This window comes from Patagioenas fasciata, chromosome 2 (assembly GCF_037038585.1).
Source record: "Patagioenas fasciata isolate bPatFas1 chromosome 2, bPatFas1.hap1, whole genome shotgun sequence".
Lineage (NCBI taxonomy): Eukaryota > Metazoa > Chordata > Aves > Columbiformes > Columbidae > Patagioenas > Patagioenas fasciata.
The window spans coordinates 110,584,978-110,602,154 of record NC_092521.1 but is presented as its reverse complement, the minus strand read 5'-3'; the positions used below and the strand labels follow the sequence as shown (position 1 = coordinate 110,602,154).

Genomic DNA, 17,177 nt, shown 5'->3' with positions numbered 1-17,177 from the left:
CGCGGGGAGAAGGGGAGGGGGCGGCCTCCATCCCTCGTCCCGCCTTCGGGTTGTAGCGCTGCTGGCAGCTGCTGGTGGCCGCGCTGGCTGCTGCCACCGCTCTGCTCACGGCAAACCCCCTCCCAAAACGCAAAACATATTAAAAAAAAAAAAAAGCACCAAAAAAACACGCAGCACTGGAGGAGGCCGGTGGCGGCTGGGTGTAAGGGGTGATCGCACCCTGCCTCGGGAGGTGCAGCGGTTCGATCCCGGGTGAATCCAGTCCGGGGTGGGGGGGCTGAGTGCCAGGGTACCATGTCAACACAGATTTAGCCTGTCGTTTTATGGACACTCCCGTGTAAAGCTAGGAGAGCTCCAGGTGAAGGGGTGCTGAACAATAATCAAGGGTAAATCTTTTCTATTCACGATTGAACGGGAGCTGCTGTTGATATTATATGTTTGGGAATTCATAGTGCATACTGAAACACCTTTGTGTAGAAACAGGCTATAAGAAAGCCTGTAATCCGGCCAAACACAGTACACAGTCTTGTGTAAAAATATGGACATGGGAGACCTCATTGTCTCATTAAATATTTACTCCCAACTATGCCATCACTTTTTTGCTAGTAACTGTAAGTCAGCCAAACCGTGAACTATTAATTCAAGATCTGGACACTGTGCAGACCTATTGATCTTTAGTTTTCTATGCTGAGTAATTTTATTGCTATCAAAATACATATTCAATGTGTAAGATTAAATATAGGTGATGCCTCTCCCAGCACTGGCTTCAGTTTATGGTTGTTTCCAGCAATATATGTCTGAATAAATGGGACATGTCTGTTATCTTGTGGAAGGATATAAATTTTAGGAAGTACTGTCTTCATTTTAAGTATTTTTAGAATTTGACCTGGTGACAAAACAGAAATTCCAAACAGCATGTCCAACAAGAGGTGCCTCCTGTTTGCTCTGGAAGTGAAAATAACCATCCACTCGAAAATTACACAATCACCTATAAAATATCCTGTTCAGTAATTGTTAAATAATAATGCATGATTTCATCTTTAACAGGAAGATCTTTTGTGCTGTGTTGCAAAACCTGAAAGGGTAAATTCAGAACCTTTTTAAAAAAATCCCTTGTCTCTGTGTAGATGTTTTGCTATGCAAAGAACATGTTTTGATCTTGAATGATTTCCTGCCCTCAGCGAATACCAGCTACATCGGTGCAAATAACTGCATCCCCATATCAAAGATCACAATTAAGCCTTCAATACAAATGTGTGTGACTTCTGTTTTCTTACACCTACTCTCCATGAATCAAAATGGTGGGAATATAAAAGCAAGATCATTCCAACTGTACCTGCTCAAGGCCTACAGATGAGGAGTGAAGGTGCTTCCTGGCAGCTTGCAGGAGCAGGTTCTTTTCCTCTAGAGCAGTGGGGTTGAGGGGTGGTGGTAAGTTTGTGTGTCTTGCACTGTGCACTGTTTGTTTATCTGCACACTGCTGTGTTTAACACCCTGTTAAACACCTATTTCTGAGGCACTTCTGTCCATGTTCACTGTTCTTCACATTTATTGCAATGTGGTATATTTAGTTGCAAGTGTACAAGGTCATCTTTTGTTCTTAGCTGGTGGGATATAGTTCAAAAGAATTTTAGGCTTTACTTTTGCTCCTTTACCTTTGATGCATACAGAGCTCTCACAAACCTGAATGGGAATCATGGACAAAGGAGGAGGAAAAAAGTAGGGCTGAATGAGGTGACAACCTTTAACATAATTTTTAAGCAAGAATAAATTCAAATCTCTCATCCGTAACAGTACGGAGCGGGAGGCCTTGCCTACTGAAACCATGAATTCCTGGGTGCTTTCATCTAAATGCTACTGAAAGCAGTGAGTCCTCATCCTTTCTTGCCACTCCAGCTATGCACTCCTGTAACCAGCTTTCTGCAGCACTGGCAATTGTGCAGCCCTGCAGCAAGCTGATCTAGCCAAAAGCTGTCCTTTTCCTTTTTGTGATGTAGGTGAAATTGTAGTGAATGTTTAAACGAAGGCCTGATTTCTGCTTAGATGTCCATTTCTTCCTGCAATTCATGAAAAGTTTTGCTTGACAGATTATTTGGCTACTCATTCTTTACACAGGATGAATTCATAAACCCCTCTGTTTTACTTCTTCTGGCCTTTCCTCCCCTCTAATCCTCTTTACATCTACAGCGTCTGATATTGTGTTCCCAATGGGACTGGTGCCAATTTTTAAAACAATAAAGTATCTGTAACTTTTTGGGCCAGCACTAAATAATCAAAATCCATGCATAAACCATTAAGGACGCTGTGCTTTCAAATGTATTTTGCTGTTTGATTTTCAGTATGTGTAGTAAGTTATCCTAACTAACAAGGAGGGAAGGAGCATTGTATATCACAGAGCCAGCCCTCCCTGGGCTAGCACACGGCTGCCCTTCACACTATACCCCATGAGGGCTACATCATGTTGCAATGTGACACAGCTTGCAGAATTAGTGTAAGCAACCATCAGGGATATGCAAATCTCGAGCCATGACATGTTTCATGGTTTCTTCCACAGCTGTGTTCATTCTTATTACAGTATCATAGCGCTTATTTATTTTTGTGAGCGATGTCTCCAGGTATGTGCAAGCAACAGCTTCATCTGTTTTTTGTTCCACAGGGACAGGATGATGAGTATGTGGCTTCAGGACCCATCGTAAAGTGTCTTGTAAATTCTGGGAAACCAGTGTAGCAGCTGGCATTAATCTCATTTTATTTCTAAGTATAGATCTGTGAGATTCAGCTGAAATTAATTGAGAGAAGCCAGAGCTTTAGGAATGGACCCTGCTAATGTGATACATAATGGAGAACAAAGCCGTACACTGCTTTCTTCAGTATTTACCCATGGAAAAACAAGGTACGGCAATTTCTCAGCTGGCATTAATTAGGACAGCAGGTCAGTGGAAATGGGGCAGTTTAGACCCACTGCAAATGAAGGATCATACCTTTATTCAACATAGATGAGTCTTTTGTACAGACTCCTACTTTCTCTGGTCCTCTTCTCTTCAAGTTGTGCTTTGTCTGTGCTGCATCCTTTGTGCTCTTTATCAAGCCTTTTTCTCATCTAGCACAACCATAGGCCTATAATAGCCTATGAGGAGTTCCTAATCCCTCCTCGCCATTACTATCCCCTCCCTTTAGCTGTACTTCCTAATTCCTTTTTTCCTCCACTGCTGTCTAGTATTATATATTCTGAAAATAAATTATTTAAAACTGTTTAGGCCTAATAAGCTACAGGGGACTGTTTCTTATAACAAGCATGATATTACAAAATAAAATCTGCAGTATCAGGTTTTGCATTTTAATTGCAAAAGACTTACAGATTTTGGACCAGATTCAGTCCTGCGTTTCAATTCAGCTTCACATGGAGCATAATCCAATGTGAGAACAAATGGGCTTGTGTGATGTTATCGTCATATTGCTTTTCAGTAGCAACTGATTTCTCTGGGTGCTGTAAGTAACTGATCTGTATGATAGCATAATCTTGCTATTTAAGATCTTGGAGATTTTTGTGAATCTGATAAGACACTGCACTACTCAGCCACACACACACAAAAGTTTTAATAATAACTCCGTCTAACATATTTATCTTCTTATTTTCTCTTCTTACCTTGTGTCTTGTAGAAGAAAAAGCAGTGTTGTGAAGTCTGTTGCGCTTCTCTTTTGATGAGTTCACACTAATAAATGGTAAGCCTGAGCAGCAGTTGTTGCACTTCAGCCTGTTTTAAAAAAGTAGATTTTGTAATAATCAAACATTTCCCTTCCTTATTCCCTGAATCCCAGTGGTTTTCAATTTGCACATCCTGAGGAATACATGTAATAACAAAGTTATGCAAAGATGCCTGTAAATGTTCTTATAGGTCTTTACTGTCTTTGATGAAATTGGAACCACGTCACTGTTATTAAAATGTATCCTTAATAACCATCGGTCTAGTGCTGTTTTTTCAAGGAGCAAAAGAACAAGTGTTGGATGAGAAGATTCCCTTTGCCTAAGGAAGCTGTTGCAAGCTGGATGTTCAAATTTGACTTTAAATCCGCTACATCTTATTTTCTTACTTCTTATGATATCCTGTGAATGACACAATGTCAGCGTGGCTTATAAAGCATCTCTGCTCTCTATCTTGAGGGAGGGATAGGTGAAAGACCCAGGCCCAGGATTTACCAGAAGTCATGGACATGGTGCTTCGATGTCCTGGATGATCTCAGTCCTGTTTGTTCAAGGTTTGGTTAGTGAGGTTTGCATTCTTCAAAATGTGCTCACAAGTTCACAGAATTGGGTTCTATCTTTGGTGGTTTTCGCTGCATCAGGACAGAGCAGGTTAATGTTTTTTTGGGAGACTAAACATGCAAAACACAAGTACATTCAAGCAAAGCAGCTCTGTAACTTCTGCAGGATAAGAACAAACTACAAGAGTACAAGAAGGAGGAGAAACAAGGGGAAACAAGGGAAGACAAGACAAAGATGAAACCATCAGGGACTAGTGAAGTGCTGTGCTGCTCCTACTAAAGGAAACAGAGAAAGATCTCAGTGACTTTAAATGAGGCAGCTAGCTTATCTCTACTCTGACACTGAAAGTGCAAATAAAGAAAATATTGCTCAAGATAGTACAACGTGGATAATGATGGTAGTGAAATGGCAAGAAAGTCTCTAACACATGCTGTACCATCCACCACCTGTCACTGTGGTTAGTCACCAGCCTTCAGAATCAGCTGAGAGGGAGGACAAACTTCTCACCCACCTTCTGGCTGCAAGAGGTCAGGGCTGTTCCTGATGGCATTTGCCTGACCAGATTTTAGAAACCACCACCAAGAAGAATCGCCTCTGCAAGCAGCCATCGCTTCTGTTGTTCCCATGAGCAAGCTGCTCCCTGCGTCCAGCCTGGAAGTCCTTTGCTGCAGTTTCAGACCATGTGGAGAAGAGTTTACACTGTGATTCGTGCCTCTGCAGCCTTGCTAATAAAATGGAACTAGCACAGGTACAACTACCTCAATATGGTGTGGATTTTTGGGTTGTAATGCAAGGAGTGAAATGGGTCTATGGCTGAACAACACCCTGCTCCTTCCTCTCTGCCCCCCACCTTTGTAATATGATATTTTGGATTCCTTGGCTGCCATGCATTTTATAGCTATTGGTTTGTCCAGATAACCACCCTACAACTCCCTTTGTTATCTGCACCTATCTTCCAGAAGGGCCCTGAAGATACCTGGCTTGCAAACAGCATTAAAAGGCTGATGAGTCATGCATTTAGCTGGAAACCTATATCAGAAAAGTGTCTAAGGTGAAAGAAGAGCCAAACCTAGTTGTGTGTCTCAGTTGATTACAACCAATTACTCTAAGAGCCCTTGGGACTGCAGCATTTGTAGAAACATAGTCTAATTTTCTGCTGTATGTTTGTGGATGTGTTTCTACAATCTGTGGAGAGCTTTTCAGATGAGCATATAATTCTCAGAAGCCTGGATCAGAAACCAATTTAATGAGATGTTATTGGAGCATTTGGTACTCAGCAGGATTCTGTCCTTCTTATGTATACTGCTCACATATTTTACTAGAAATATAGAATCTGCTGGAGGAAACATTCTGATGTTTGTAGAGCGTGCCAGGCAGTGCCCTCTTCATCCCTTGCTGTGGGGTCCATGCCTCAGCCTTAGTCACGGAAGCAGGAGCTATCTCATCTGGTACTTTAGGTCCAAGCCTGAACTAATTGCTTAGGGAGATACATAGGGGTCAGCGAAAGGATAAGCATTTTTATCTCCTTAGCTGAAAGGCTGAAGGAGAACCACATTCATGTGGAAAAGTTCCTAACACAACCCTCATACAGGAAGAGACTCCGTGTGGATACCAGTCTCTCAATTTGGATATGGCACATCCCTCTTTGAACCTTGTGAGGAACAGCATGGGGAGCTGGTGTGTTTCCACAGAACAGCAGTGACAACCAAAGGAATCACAGCCCCCTTACTATCATTGCCTGGTGCAATCTTGCTCACATGTTATAAGATGGAGTCACAGGTACAAGGTTGCGTGGCTCATCCCTTCCAGCTCTTCCCAGTCAGTGCAGGGCTTCATTGGACTCCATGGGGTGCACAGTTTCCATCATTAGCCTTGCTCTTCCCAGGGTTTCTGTCTCTTGAGGTTGAGGAGACAGGGAGACAGAAAAAGAGGCAGCTCAATTTTTTTTCATTAGTAACTGGAATGTGTCAGGTCAATACTAACCAAAAACCCATTCTGCCAAATGTGCCTGGATGTTCTTATGTTTTGAATTCTTATTGTATCCTGTCTTCAAGTTCTGATTTGCATCTCTAAAAAAAAGCCCTATTTTGTCAGAAAGTAAGAAGAAAAAAGCCAGAGTTCCTAAAATTAAGGTGACTAGGATCTTGCAAAAGAAATCAACCACTGCTGTAACAATAGTAAAATTCCTTTAGCTGTGTAAGTAACAAAGAGCAAAGAAAAAGATGTTTTGCTTTTTTGAATAGGTAAGGAGAAGATTAAAAAGCATTAAGGAGATTAGGTATGATATAGGTCTAATGAAAAGCAAAATTAATACTTTGGCTCTGTTTTCAATTAACACAACAGTTACAGAAGGTGGCAGTGAAACAGGGTGATGCAAACAAGTGAAGGAGGACAAATTACCGCATTCTGGGTTAGGGCTCAAGCAAAACTTTAATTAATACTCAGTTTGACTGGGATCATGAAGGTTGGCAAATGAAACTGCAGTTCCCTTAGTGATGCTTATTTGTGCGGTTATCAAATTAGGCAATACTGTGTGTTGGAGAATGGCACATAAAGGACCTGGTTAATGAATACAGAAATAATGAAGGCCTCCGTTATCAACCAGTAGTATGACCTTATTAGGATGCAAAAATTTAGAACAAATGTTGAAGAAAGGATTGATAGGGGAGAGGGAGATAAATGGAAAAATAAAAAAAAAAAGCAGCATAGCTTGATTTTGTAATACATAGCTCACACTGAGGAAACTCACTACAGTTCTTTGATAAGAAAACCAGGTCTGTAAGCTGAAGGATGTACAATGGCTCTTACTCATTTGTACAACCGTAATAGCGTGAGTGGTAATTTCCCATGTAGCCCAAAAGCAGATGAATACCATTATTATACAGTAAGCAAGGGTCTAGCAGAAGAGGAGGCAATGATGTGCTGTTGTCAAAAGGGTGCATGGGGCTAGAGGAAAGGTAATAGAGTTGATGGTAAGGTAATAAAGGAGTGGATTTGGGACTCGTCCTAATAGACATTTGTATTAACGATGTTTTTACAGAAAATAAGAAAAAAACCCACTTACTTTTGCAGAGAATAATCAGAATGTTGTAGTAGAAGGCTTAAGTGATAGAAATGGGCAGCTGTGAGTGTGGGGTTGGTAGTTTCAATAGGGGTAAGGGTGTATTGACTGCAGTCCAAGGTCATAATAACTCTGCCTGCAGCAGAGCTGATCAGTCATGCTCAAAAAAGATCCATTAAAATTGGAGCAGAGGCAGAGAATGGGAATGGAGAGTGTTTTATGAGGATAGCCTAGATCACTCCGGCTGTTTTAGCAGAATGAAGGCTGAAATGGTGTATAGTTGGTGTTCATAAGAGTGAGTGAGATATAAATATAGATTTGTATCTACTAGGGGGAAGGCAGAGTGATTAAGGACCGTACTCCCAACCGAACAAAATGGTTGTACATTGCCCATGATGAAATTCAGGCTAAAAACAAGAAGGGGTTTAACTATCAGAAGAGGGGAGTTTTGAAGCAGCCTTGCTGAGTCTTTTTTAGAAAGACCTCAATAAAAAAAATAAGATGCTGTAATGTGGTTGTTGTGAGCCAGTAAAGCAAGAGGTTTGTAGTTCTGTGCCTCTGGGAAGTACAGTGGTCTCAGAGGACATGAAAGAGCTCCTGGCTTATTAATTGACAGCTTCTAGTAGCCAGTGATTAAGAGACCATAGCTTTGTGGGCTTTTTCTGTCATAAAGTTCCAGCTGAGGGAAGTATATTGGCAAGTAAGAAGGTTGTAATGTTCACTGAGCTTCTGGGTGAGATTTCCTACAGCAGGCTTTTAAGGTCTAATTGTCATTAACAGTTCTGCACATGTGGTGCTTATGTGGGGATGGAGATCAGGCATCTAAACTTGCTTAAAATTCTACCAGGGGAATGGCGAGCCAAATGGCGGATCTGACAGATAAGAGAAAGAAATGGATGGATCTAGTCAGCTTTCCATTTTATGGCTCAAAGGGAGATTTCTGTCTGAAGTGAACTCCCCATTCAGACAATTTCTTGACATGTGTTTTTATTTCCGTAGCTCTCTCTTGGTGTTTAACTGCACAAATATTTCTGTCATCCAGCACTGAGCTTCCAGGTCTAACAATAATGAGAAGACAGCTGAAATATGAAAGTGGTGCCCTCCTGGAGGCTGTTTAAAATCTGTCAGTCTGACATAAGAGGCTACTAATAGTGCCATATTTAGATTGTAAATTTAGATTTAGAGGAAAGTGTGTTTTCTGAGAAAGCTTCAGAAGCAAAGGGAATTAAGTTCAAATGAGTTCTAGCTTTATTCCACATTAATCTCTTGGCTATTAATCTGGAGTCATTATCCTCAAGCACCAGTGACTGAAAATACCCTTCTTACATCTCTGAGCAAAGGTACGGGAGTGCACATCCCATGGCTGCACCTCAGAGGAGCAGTGATAGTGAGTAATAAGGGTCAAGTGAGGTCAGTAACTGTCCTTAGCAGATGGGATTTGAAAATACTTTGTTCTTAAGCAGACTTCTGCTGTAACTGAGAAAAGAAAAAAAAAAAAGGGTGTGATTTTTCTACATCCAAATGAGGAAAACAGAATGCCTAAAATATCTGATGTATGTCTACTCTAGTTTACAGGGACTCAAGAATCCTGTGTGATGTGTGCTTGGGGATGAAATGGAGCTGGACCCTGAGGCACAGAGACCTATAAGTCTTAAATGAGTCCACTTGATTTTTTGAAAAGAGGCAAAAGCAGCCATGAGGTCAGCATCTTTGCCTTCTAATGCCTGGGGCTTTGAAGTGTTATTCAAGGAACTCGTTTGTTCTTGACCTATGAGGAGTTTAATAGCAGGAGTTTTTGCTTAACAGAAATAACAGCAAAACTTTGCTCCTATCAAGACAGAAGACATGGTATCTTAATTAGCTAAAGGACAGAGTTGGTTAGCTCTTCTGCAAGTGATGCCTTAGATCTCACTGACCATCAAAAATAAAATAGGAAAAGACTTAATGTATATAAGATGTATTAATTCTCTACAAAGGGAAGGATTTATGCACAGTGCTTACTTTAAACTTTGGGTATTTTTCTTACCGTATTACAAACAAGCCCTTCCCCATTAGTGAATAAGATCAAAATTTAAGAAAAAGCCCTTTAATCTGCAATTTGAAGCACTTCAACAGAGAAAAGTTAATATGCAATGGTGTGATCTCTGCTTTTTACCCCCAGGATGCTTATTATTGCACTTCCAGACAATGAGGTAGCCTGCAGCACAGCTAGTTAAGCTCACATTTTCTCCAAGACAGGTGGAGATTTAGTCAACACCCTGCAGCACATTGTCCAGAGAACATGATCTACTTATCTTCCTCATATCAGAAACTATTGAACAGATGTCTACTTTAAGAATGCACTCCAAAACAGTATAAGCATCCCTATTTATGTAACAATAAATCAAGCATCTTTTTTAACAGGAGTGCTGCGGAGAAGGGAGGAAGCATTTATAACAAGAGGATGTTGATAATTCACAAATCCTGAAAAACTCAACATGATATTTAAGAACTGAGTGTGTTTGGATTGGGTTGGTTTGGGTTTGGTTTTCCTTACCTTAATAGTCATCGCCAGTGCCTATAACTTGTAAAATCTTTTTGGCTGGGATTTAACTAAACAATTCTCTCAATGGAAAACAAAGCAAGTTAGAATCTGGTTTGTGCTTTCCCAGCTGTATAGCGTTTTTGGAGCTCATGCAACTAAGATTCATACAATGGTATTTTTATCTTGAAATCAGCACAGAAGTTTCTGAATATATGCCTGTGTTAGACCAGCTGAATAATAAAGACCTTACATATATGGCTACTTTCCTGATTTCACTGAAAGTAAAAGTATTGTGAGAAATAATTAGGAAGACTCAGAAGTTGTGATGTATTTTGACATAGTAAGACACTTTTCATGACTTCTTTCTCTGCTTCTAGGTTTTACCAGTTCATCTCTGACATTCAAATTTCCATGCCTACAGTGGATGTCTGTGCATCAGTCTTCTTAAGTAATGCAAACCAGAGAACATCACAAAGCAATTTCTGCAGCTAGCAGAAAACAATGAATTGCAGCATGTTGGTTTTTTGTTTTTTTTTTTTTTTAAAATAAGACATCCTGGCTTGCTTTTCTCACTGTTAAAAATTCTATTTGATTGCCTCAGTCCTTATCTGTAGGTATTTTGACTTTTATTAGTGCTTCAGTGCCCCAACAGAAAGATCTTTCATTGAAATGCGTATATGTTGATTCTCTTCTAAATAAAAGATACATTAACTTTATGATAGTTAAGATGTACATTTTACACATAGTATCTTTATGGTATTAATTAACTCCACACCTGGGAGCAACCTGGTAGCAACTTCAAGAAAGACCTAAATGAGCACACAGACATCCTTGTGATGCTACCATCTCATCCAGGATTAGAGCTGAAGGGCATTGGTGCAACAAGAAAAGCAGATTGTTTTGCTGTGGCCTGGCCTCTCATTAGACACATTGACAAAAAAACCATTGTGGATGTGTTGTGCTTGCAACACTTTCAGAATTTACAGTATTAAGTAAAATACAGAAAATGGATATTTATTGTCTCTAAAGATCTGCCTGTAGTGGGAAAGATTGTCATCAGTTGTAATCCCTCCCTTATCAAAGATACCACATTACTCTTAGAGGAACCATTATGTCACAACAATACCAAACAGGTGGTGACTGCTCAGAGTTGACTGATTGCTAAAGCTGGTTACAGTCTGTACCATTCCTAGATTTTTCTTTGCATTCAGTGGCAATTCATTCTTGTGCTATTTTGGATCTACTAACAACATTACTGATGTGATACCTTCTGCCTACTGCCTCCTGGTTTGTCAGTGTGGGTTTTTTGGTTGGTTGGTTGGTTTTGTTTGTTTGTTTGTTTTTATTCTTGGTATCTGTATTGAGTTTGCATTGCTTAAATGACCTCTCTTGGTTCCTTTTTCCAATAAATTCTTCCCTCTTTTCCAGTTGACTAAGGCTTAGAAAACCACTGCCTCAGGTATTTTGAGTCTCTTTTGAGTTTAACCTTGTTTGTCAGGATGCTTGCCAAGTGCCTCAGGATGCAAAAGAATCAGAGGCATGTCATCTGGGAATAGATATTGTGTTCAAGCCCAGATTGAATTGTCTTAGTGGTTATATAGAGTACTAGGGAATACTCATATTCACTACATCTGTCTTCAAGTCAGGAGTGCACTTAAGCGCAGGAGGACTAAAACTTAAGATTTATGTTTCAACAGAATTGTCAGATATGTTCTGCTTGCCCAATTTTTTAGTTCTTTTTATACACCCAGTACTCAAGTGGATGTTTTCTGATGCCTGATGTTTTCTAACACACTGAATGGCAGTGCAATGTTTGAACTAATAAAAAGTGTCTGCTCACAGCACGTTTTGTAGCTCACTCTTGTTTTGTTCTGAGCATTTTCTAACCTAAAGGTGAATGGATCTGAGTTTGGATGCACATCTTGCCAAAGCTCAACTCTATCACTTGGACATAGTTTATAATAGCATTAGTCAAAAGCTGTGCAATTACACAGGGATCCTTGGGAAAACTTTGTCATAGGGAAGGAAAATGCCCTTTTTGGTGACATTACTACCATTTGAGCTTGTGGTGTTAATCTTACCAAGATACCATGTGCTAGACAGACATCTTAACATAGACTAACATCTTGGTTTTTGCAAAGTGCATATATACCCATATAGTAATTCTAATTTTTCCTAAATTTCACATCCTCATCTCCCTGCACTGCCATTTGCTGTAGAGTTTGAGGTTTTCAGCACTGTACATTTTCTTACTGTGAGTACTTCCAAGTCCTTACTTCAACAAAGGTGAAGGTTCATGTTTGGATACAGTGGGAGAACTAGAACACAAAGGGAATTATTGGGAGAATCTGGAGCCAAGGACAGCTAGAAAGCCATTAATTTTGTCTGGTGCTTGGCAGAGCTGAGAATGTGAGATCTTGGGATAGTAAGTCTTCCACATACAAGAGCCAAGATTTAAGGAGAACTACAGGTCTGTAGATTGAGAGAGCATCAGGAAATGGGTTTTTTTGAGTCTTACAAATACATGAGATAGAACATTGAAGGCTTTGCAACAAAATAATTTCCTGCCACCACTGACATACTTATTAGATAATGAAGCACTGAGGCTACTATCTTCTAGTTGCAGTTTGAAAAGCTGAGGAAATGCTCCTTTTATCCTTCTTTCCTTCTCTACAGCATTCATTTGAAGACCAAGTGCAATCTGGCAATATAGAAATCCAGTATACCAGCCACCTTGAATTCCTCACAGCATTTTCTGGACTGAAAGCATTCAGTGATTGTCAGATGTTGCATGTTGACCCACATTGGTACTTCCTGCATTAGACATCCAGGAAATACTGGACTTGTATAATCTCAATCTTAAGTATTTGAGCATGAACATAATTATCTTCTCTCTACTTCAGTGAAACAATCAAACCTGAATAAAAATGATTTTCTGATAGTCCAGTTCATCTCACTTACTCTGGATTCAGCCCATCAGAAAGCACCCTAAGGTATCCAGGCTCTAAGGAGCAGTGATATCTCACTTGACTTGGTCTGAGAGAGAAGTTTGTGCTTAGAGAGCTCTCTCAGAAGCAATGTGTGATGGAAGGCTTATTTTAGATTTTGCACAGCGATGTTCATGGGGGACATCTCTGAATCAGCACCTACCTTGGTCAAATTCTGAGAGGATCTCTTTGCCTTGCAAAGACTGGAGATTTCCCAACAACCTTCCATGTCCTGACAGCATCTGGCCACACTTCACAGCCCAATGAGTGTTGTATCCAGTCTGGTGCAGTGAACAGCTTCTGACGTGCACAGCCTACTAACATAGCAGAAGAACCTGCTCACTCAGAATCAGGTTCTCCTGTGATACCTAAAAGCTTGGTTGCTGAGGAAAGCCTAGTTCAGTGGCTTTGTTTTTCAGCACTGTTTAGAGCATGAGATTGTTTTACTCACAAGATGCCTTCCATCCTTCCCTTCACCTCTGACACAACATTCCTGTTCCAAACTGCTGAGCTATTTTTGCTGGAAATGTCAACAAAAATAAGGTTTTTTTGGCAGACACTGAAAAAAATAATGCAGTCAGAAAAGAGAAAATAGTGGCTTACTGAAGACTGAGGGGAATTATTGCACAATTTGATCTAAAGCAGCCGCTGTGACTCCTTTTCCAATTACTGTTCCTTTTTGGCAAATGAAGGATATCCAGTGTAGAATTAAACCACTTAGGAAGCAGAATAAATCACAGTCATCAGGCTGCAGAGCACTTCATTAAGTAGGTTAAACTATCTGCTTTCCATGGGAAAAAAAAAAAAAAATATTTCAAACAAAGCAGCCCAGAGGGGAGAAGGCGACGTCAGCGTAATTCAGTGCTCGACAGGGTGGAGGGAACTACAGGCTTTGGTTGTGAGATCTTCCTCAGCAGGGTGCACACTCCTTCTAGATGTGTCAGATCTGTCCTCCCAAAGGCATGCGGCTCTAGTACGGGCTACATGTTAGTGTGGAAGAGCACAAGACTGAGGTCAGTGAGTAGGAAAGAAAGTGAAGCCAAAGAGCTTCTGGGTGGTTTGAGGCAGTGAAGGAAAGGTGGGAAGAGGAAACAGGACCTCATAAGGTGAAGATGATGATTTTGGCCCAAAAAGTAAGTAAACTGAAGATGTGAAGGAGAAGATAAAAAGAAAAAAAAGGGAAAGTGAGAAAAGAAGAAAAAAATAAAACCTTTTCCTAGCTTTGGCCACAAAATGTTCCTTGTCTTGGCCAGGAGGAGTTCTTTGGTCATGTAACACAATGGGAGATGTTCCCAAAGAGGCAGTTCTTGCTCAAGGAATATAATAATGGAGGCAAAAGGGGTTTTTTTTAGGGTCATACTGAGCTGTTTGAGGTGTGATGAGGCAGGTGAGCTGTCAGGTGGAACAGGAGGACCAGACATGTTGTTGGCATGAGTGTTACAGATCTAGCAGCCTGAGCCTGGCAAGGTGGGATGAGGGGGCGAGGTATGCTCCTCTCACTAGAGGTGTTTCCTTGGACCACTTCATATATTTTTGAGCTAAAAGCTGTTGCAGGATATGAAAAGGCAAGAGTGTATTGATGCCTTCATTCCAACCCAAGATGTGGGCAAAATGGGTATATTTTCTTGATCATGTATTGACCTTGATGCTCACAGAAAGTTATATTTTGGTAGCTGCGGAGGCTGAAATTGTTCCTATTCAGATACAATCAGATGTTGCAAGCTTCTGTGATGCTAAGGTCTACTAAGGGCTAATTCCAAGGATAACTGTGTAGACCTGTCTTCATGATTATTAGATCCAGCATTCTGGTCATGTCACCATTTTATTCCAACAATCAAACTGAATCCCTCTACCTGCTTCACATCGGTCAAACAGTTGTCAGAAGGCGGCTTTCAGCAAACCCTGTTTCAAAGCGGTTATGTACCACTAATTCAGAAATTCACTGTAGTCCTCTACCAATCCCATGGCTTTTCCAAGTCTCTCTACGAGTATTTATCTTTCTTTCTGTCTCTGGTTTTGAATAAAAAACAGATGGCAGGTTTAGAAAAATAAAAAGGAAATTCTGTGTGGTTTCTAGCTATTGGTAAATACCCAGATAAAGTATCTCCAATAGATTAAAGTAAGCTCTTAAGAAGCTTTCCTAGCCTCATCTACTATCGAACCTTCATTTTTTCAGAATTAGCACTGATTTGACTTTTTCCTGAAATTGTTTGCTTCCTGAGTGGTCTGTCTTTGCGATGTGTAGCCGTGGCCAGTGTGTGCTTCAGTGCCTGCTGCTGATAAATGCCTAGCAGCTCTAAGGACAGTGAGTGTTCACATACAACCTACAGTGCTTGTGCTAGCATTTGTCTGATAACAAAATGCATAATCGCTTAGAGGAAAAAGGGAAGATGAGGCCCTGAACTTTACTGTGTTTTGCTCCTTGTCACACAGTGGGGAAATAAAAATTCTCTTTGGTACAATACCAAACTTTCTGAAACAATAGCTTTGCAATTATGAAACAGTGGATCAAAATTTACATGGACTCATTTAAGGCCTGAAAGTTTTATAAAGAGTACATCACAGACAGGAATTTAAACTCAAATAACCCCAGACACCCAAGTGGCATACAGTAGCACTGTGATCTTTCAGGCCAAGCTTGTAAGCCAGGCAAAATGGTCCCTCTGTGGAAATCAGCTGTCACAGGAAAATGTGCTAGTAGTCTGGGAGCTTCAGTAGTCCTGCACAACTTTGCAGAAGGAAGGGATGGTGTGGATTTATATGAGGAAAGGAGACGCCCTTCAGCTGTGCAACATGAACTCAGGCTTTCTTTGAACATCCTGGTGATGTAAGTTTCCCTGGAAGATGATTCTGTCGAGGGTTTTGATTGCAGGGTGACAATAAAGCCGTGGCAGATGTATTGTTAACCCCCGTCTTCCCTCCTCCTCCCTTCCCCTTTCGGCCCCTCCCTCTCCCCCCTTCCCACTCAGGACAGGCGATCGGGAGGGAAAAAAGGACAGAGAGAAGAGAGTTGGAAAAATTAAATATGTTTTACTAATGCTACTAATAAGAATAGAGAAAATAATACAAAATATACAAAACCAATCTTGAAAGTCTCAGCAACTGCAGAGCTGGCACCCGAAGTCCTGGATTGGACTCTGCAGCCAACCGGAGCTGGATTCAGTCTCTCACTAGGCCTCAGTTCGCAGGGACGACCAGCAAGGTCCTCTCCTAATGTCAGCCATAAGCAGAAGGGAAAAGGAAAGGGACGAGATCCTCATGATTTCCCACTTATATATGAAGTATTCACGTGAATGGAATGTTATACATAGTTGGTCAGTTTCTTGGTCACCTTGTTTCTCGTTGCCCCTCTCCCGAGATGTCCATCCATGCTTATCAATAACTTCGCGTTGCATTGCTGTGTTTACCAAAACATGTATCTGGTTCTCCAGGAAAAAACAGCTAATACGAAGGCTTTAGCTGACAGGCAAATTCACTAAAAGAGAAACTTGGTTTTTAACAAAACCAGGACAGATTCAAACAAATAATAGTTATATGCCTCAAAGAATTAAAAGATGGGAAGGTTACCTTGTGTGAAGCTGAGACAAAAGCTTCAGTGAAAACTTTTCACAAAGTGAATATAATGAACTTTGAGATCCCTCTGTGGAGACCTGCATAAAAGCTTTCATCTGTTTCAACAGATGTACCCTTCTTCCTGCAGCAAAGTTAAAGAGAAAAATTCCATTGATAGTAACCCATTTGGTGTTTTAGTGTGTGTCTTGCATGCATTTCCACACCACAGAACTGAAAAGGTCATACCCCATTTGGACTGTTAGCAACAACTGTTAGCAAACCATGCCCGAATAAAAGTTTCTGATGTTTCTAGTTACTCACCTACAACTTTATGGATCTAGTTTTCCACTTGCACAGTTTCACTTGACTGACTGGAACTGCTGAAACTGTTAAAAATTGCAAGTGAACTGGTAAATAGCAAATCCTGCTGCTCTTGTTTAATTGTCAATGATGCCTACTAATTATAATTTTGTCACTCTGTCATGGTGATCACCACAGAAGCCCAAAAACTGGAGACATGCAGTGGCTCTATCATGACAGAGCCTTTAAAAATTTGCATTTGAAATGAATTAAATAATATAATCTGCAGCAAAGTTGTATGACACTAAAGCAGTCACAACTGCATCACAAAACAAAACCTATGAGGAAGTCATAAACCATATAGAGTTTAGTTGAGAGCAGGAGGAAACCCCCTCTTATGAACACATTACTCAGAATTTGTTTTTAGGTGTGTTCTCAGACCTTACTGCAGCCAATGATGGGAAACTAAACTTTATGGCCACTTTCCTA

At 40.6% G+C, this 17,177-nt stretch overlaps 1 long non-coding RNA gene across 1 annotated transcript; it reads left to right on the top strand.

The window, feature by feature from the left end:
- The first annotated feature begins 4,330 nt into the window (after positions 1–4,330).
- On the top strand, positions 4,331–10,565 carry LOC139827231 (uncharacterized). Its single transcript, XR_011737656.1, has 3 exons — positions 4,331–5,012; positions 8,894–9,025; positions 10,227–10,565. It is a non-coding gene; the product is annotated as an uncharacterized lncRNA (long non-coding RNA).
- The last annotated feature ends 6,612 nt before the right edge of the window (positions 10,566–17,177 follow it).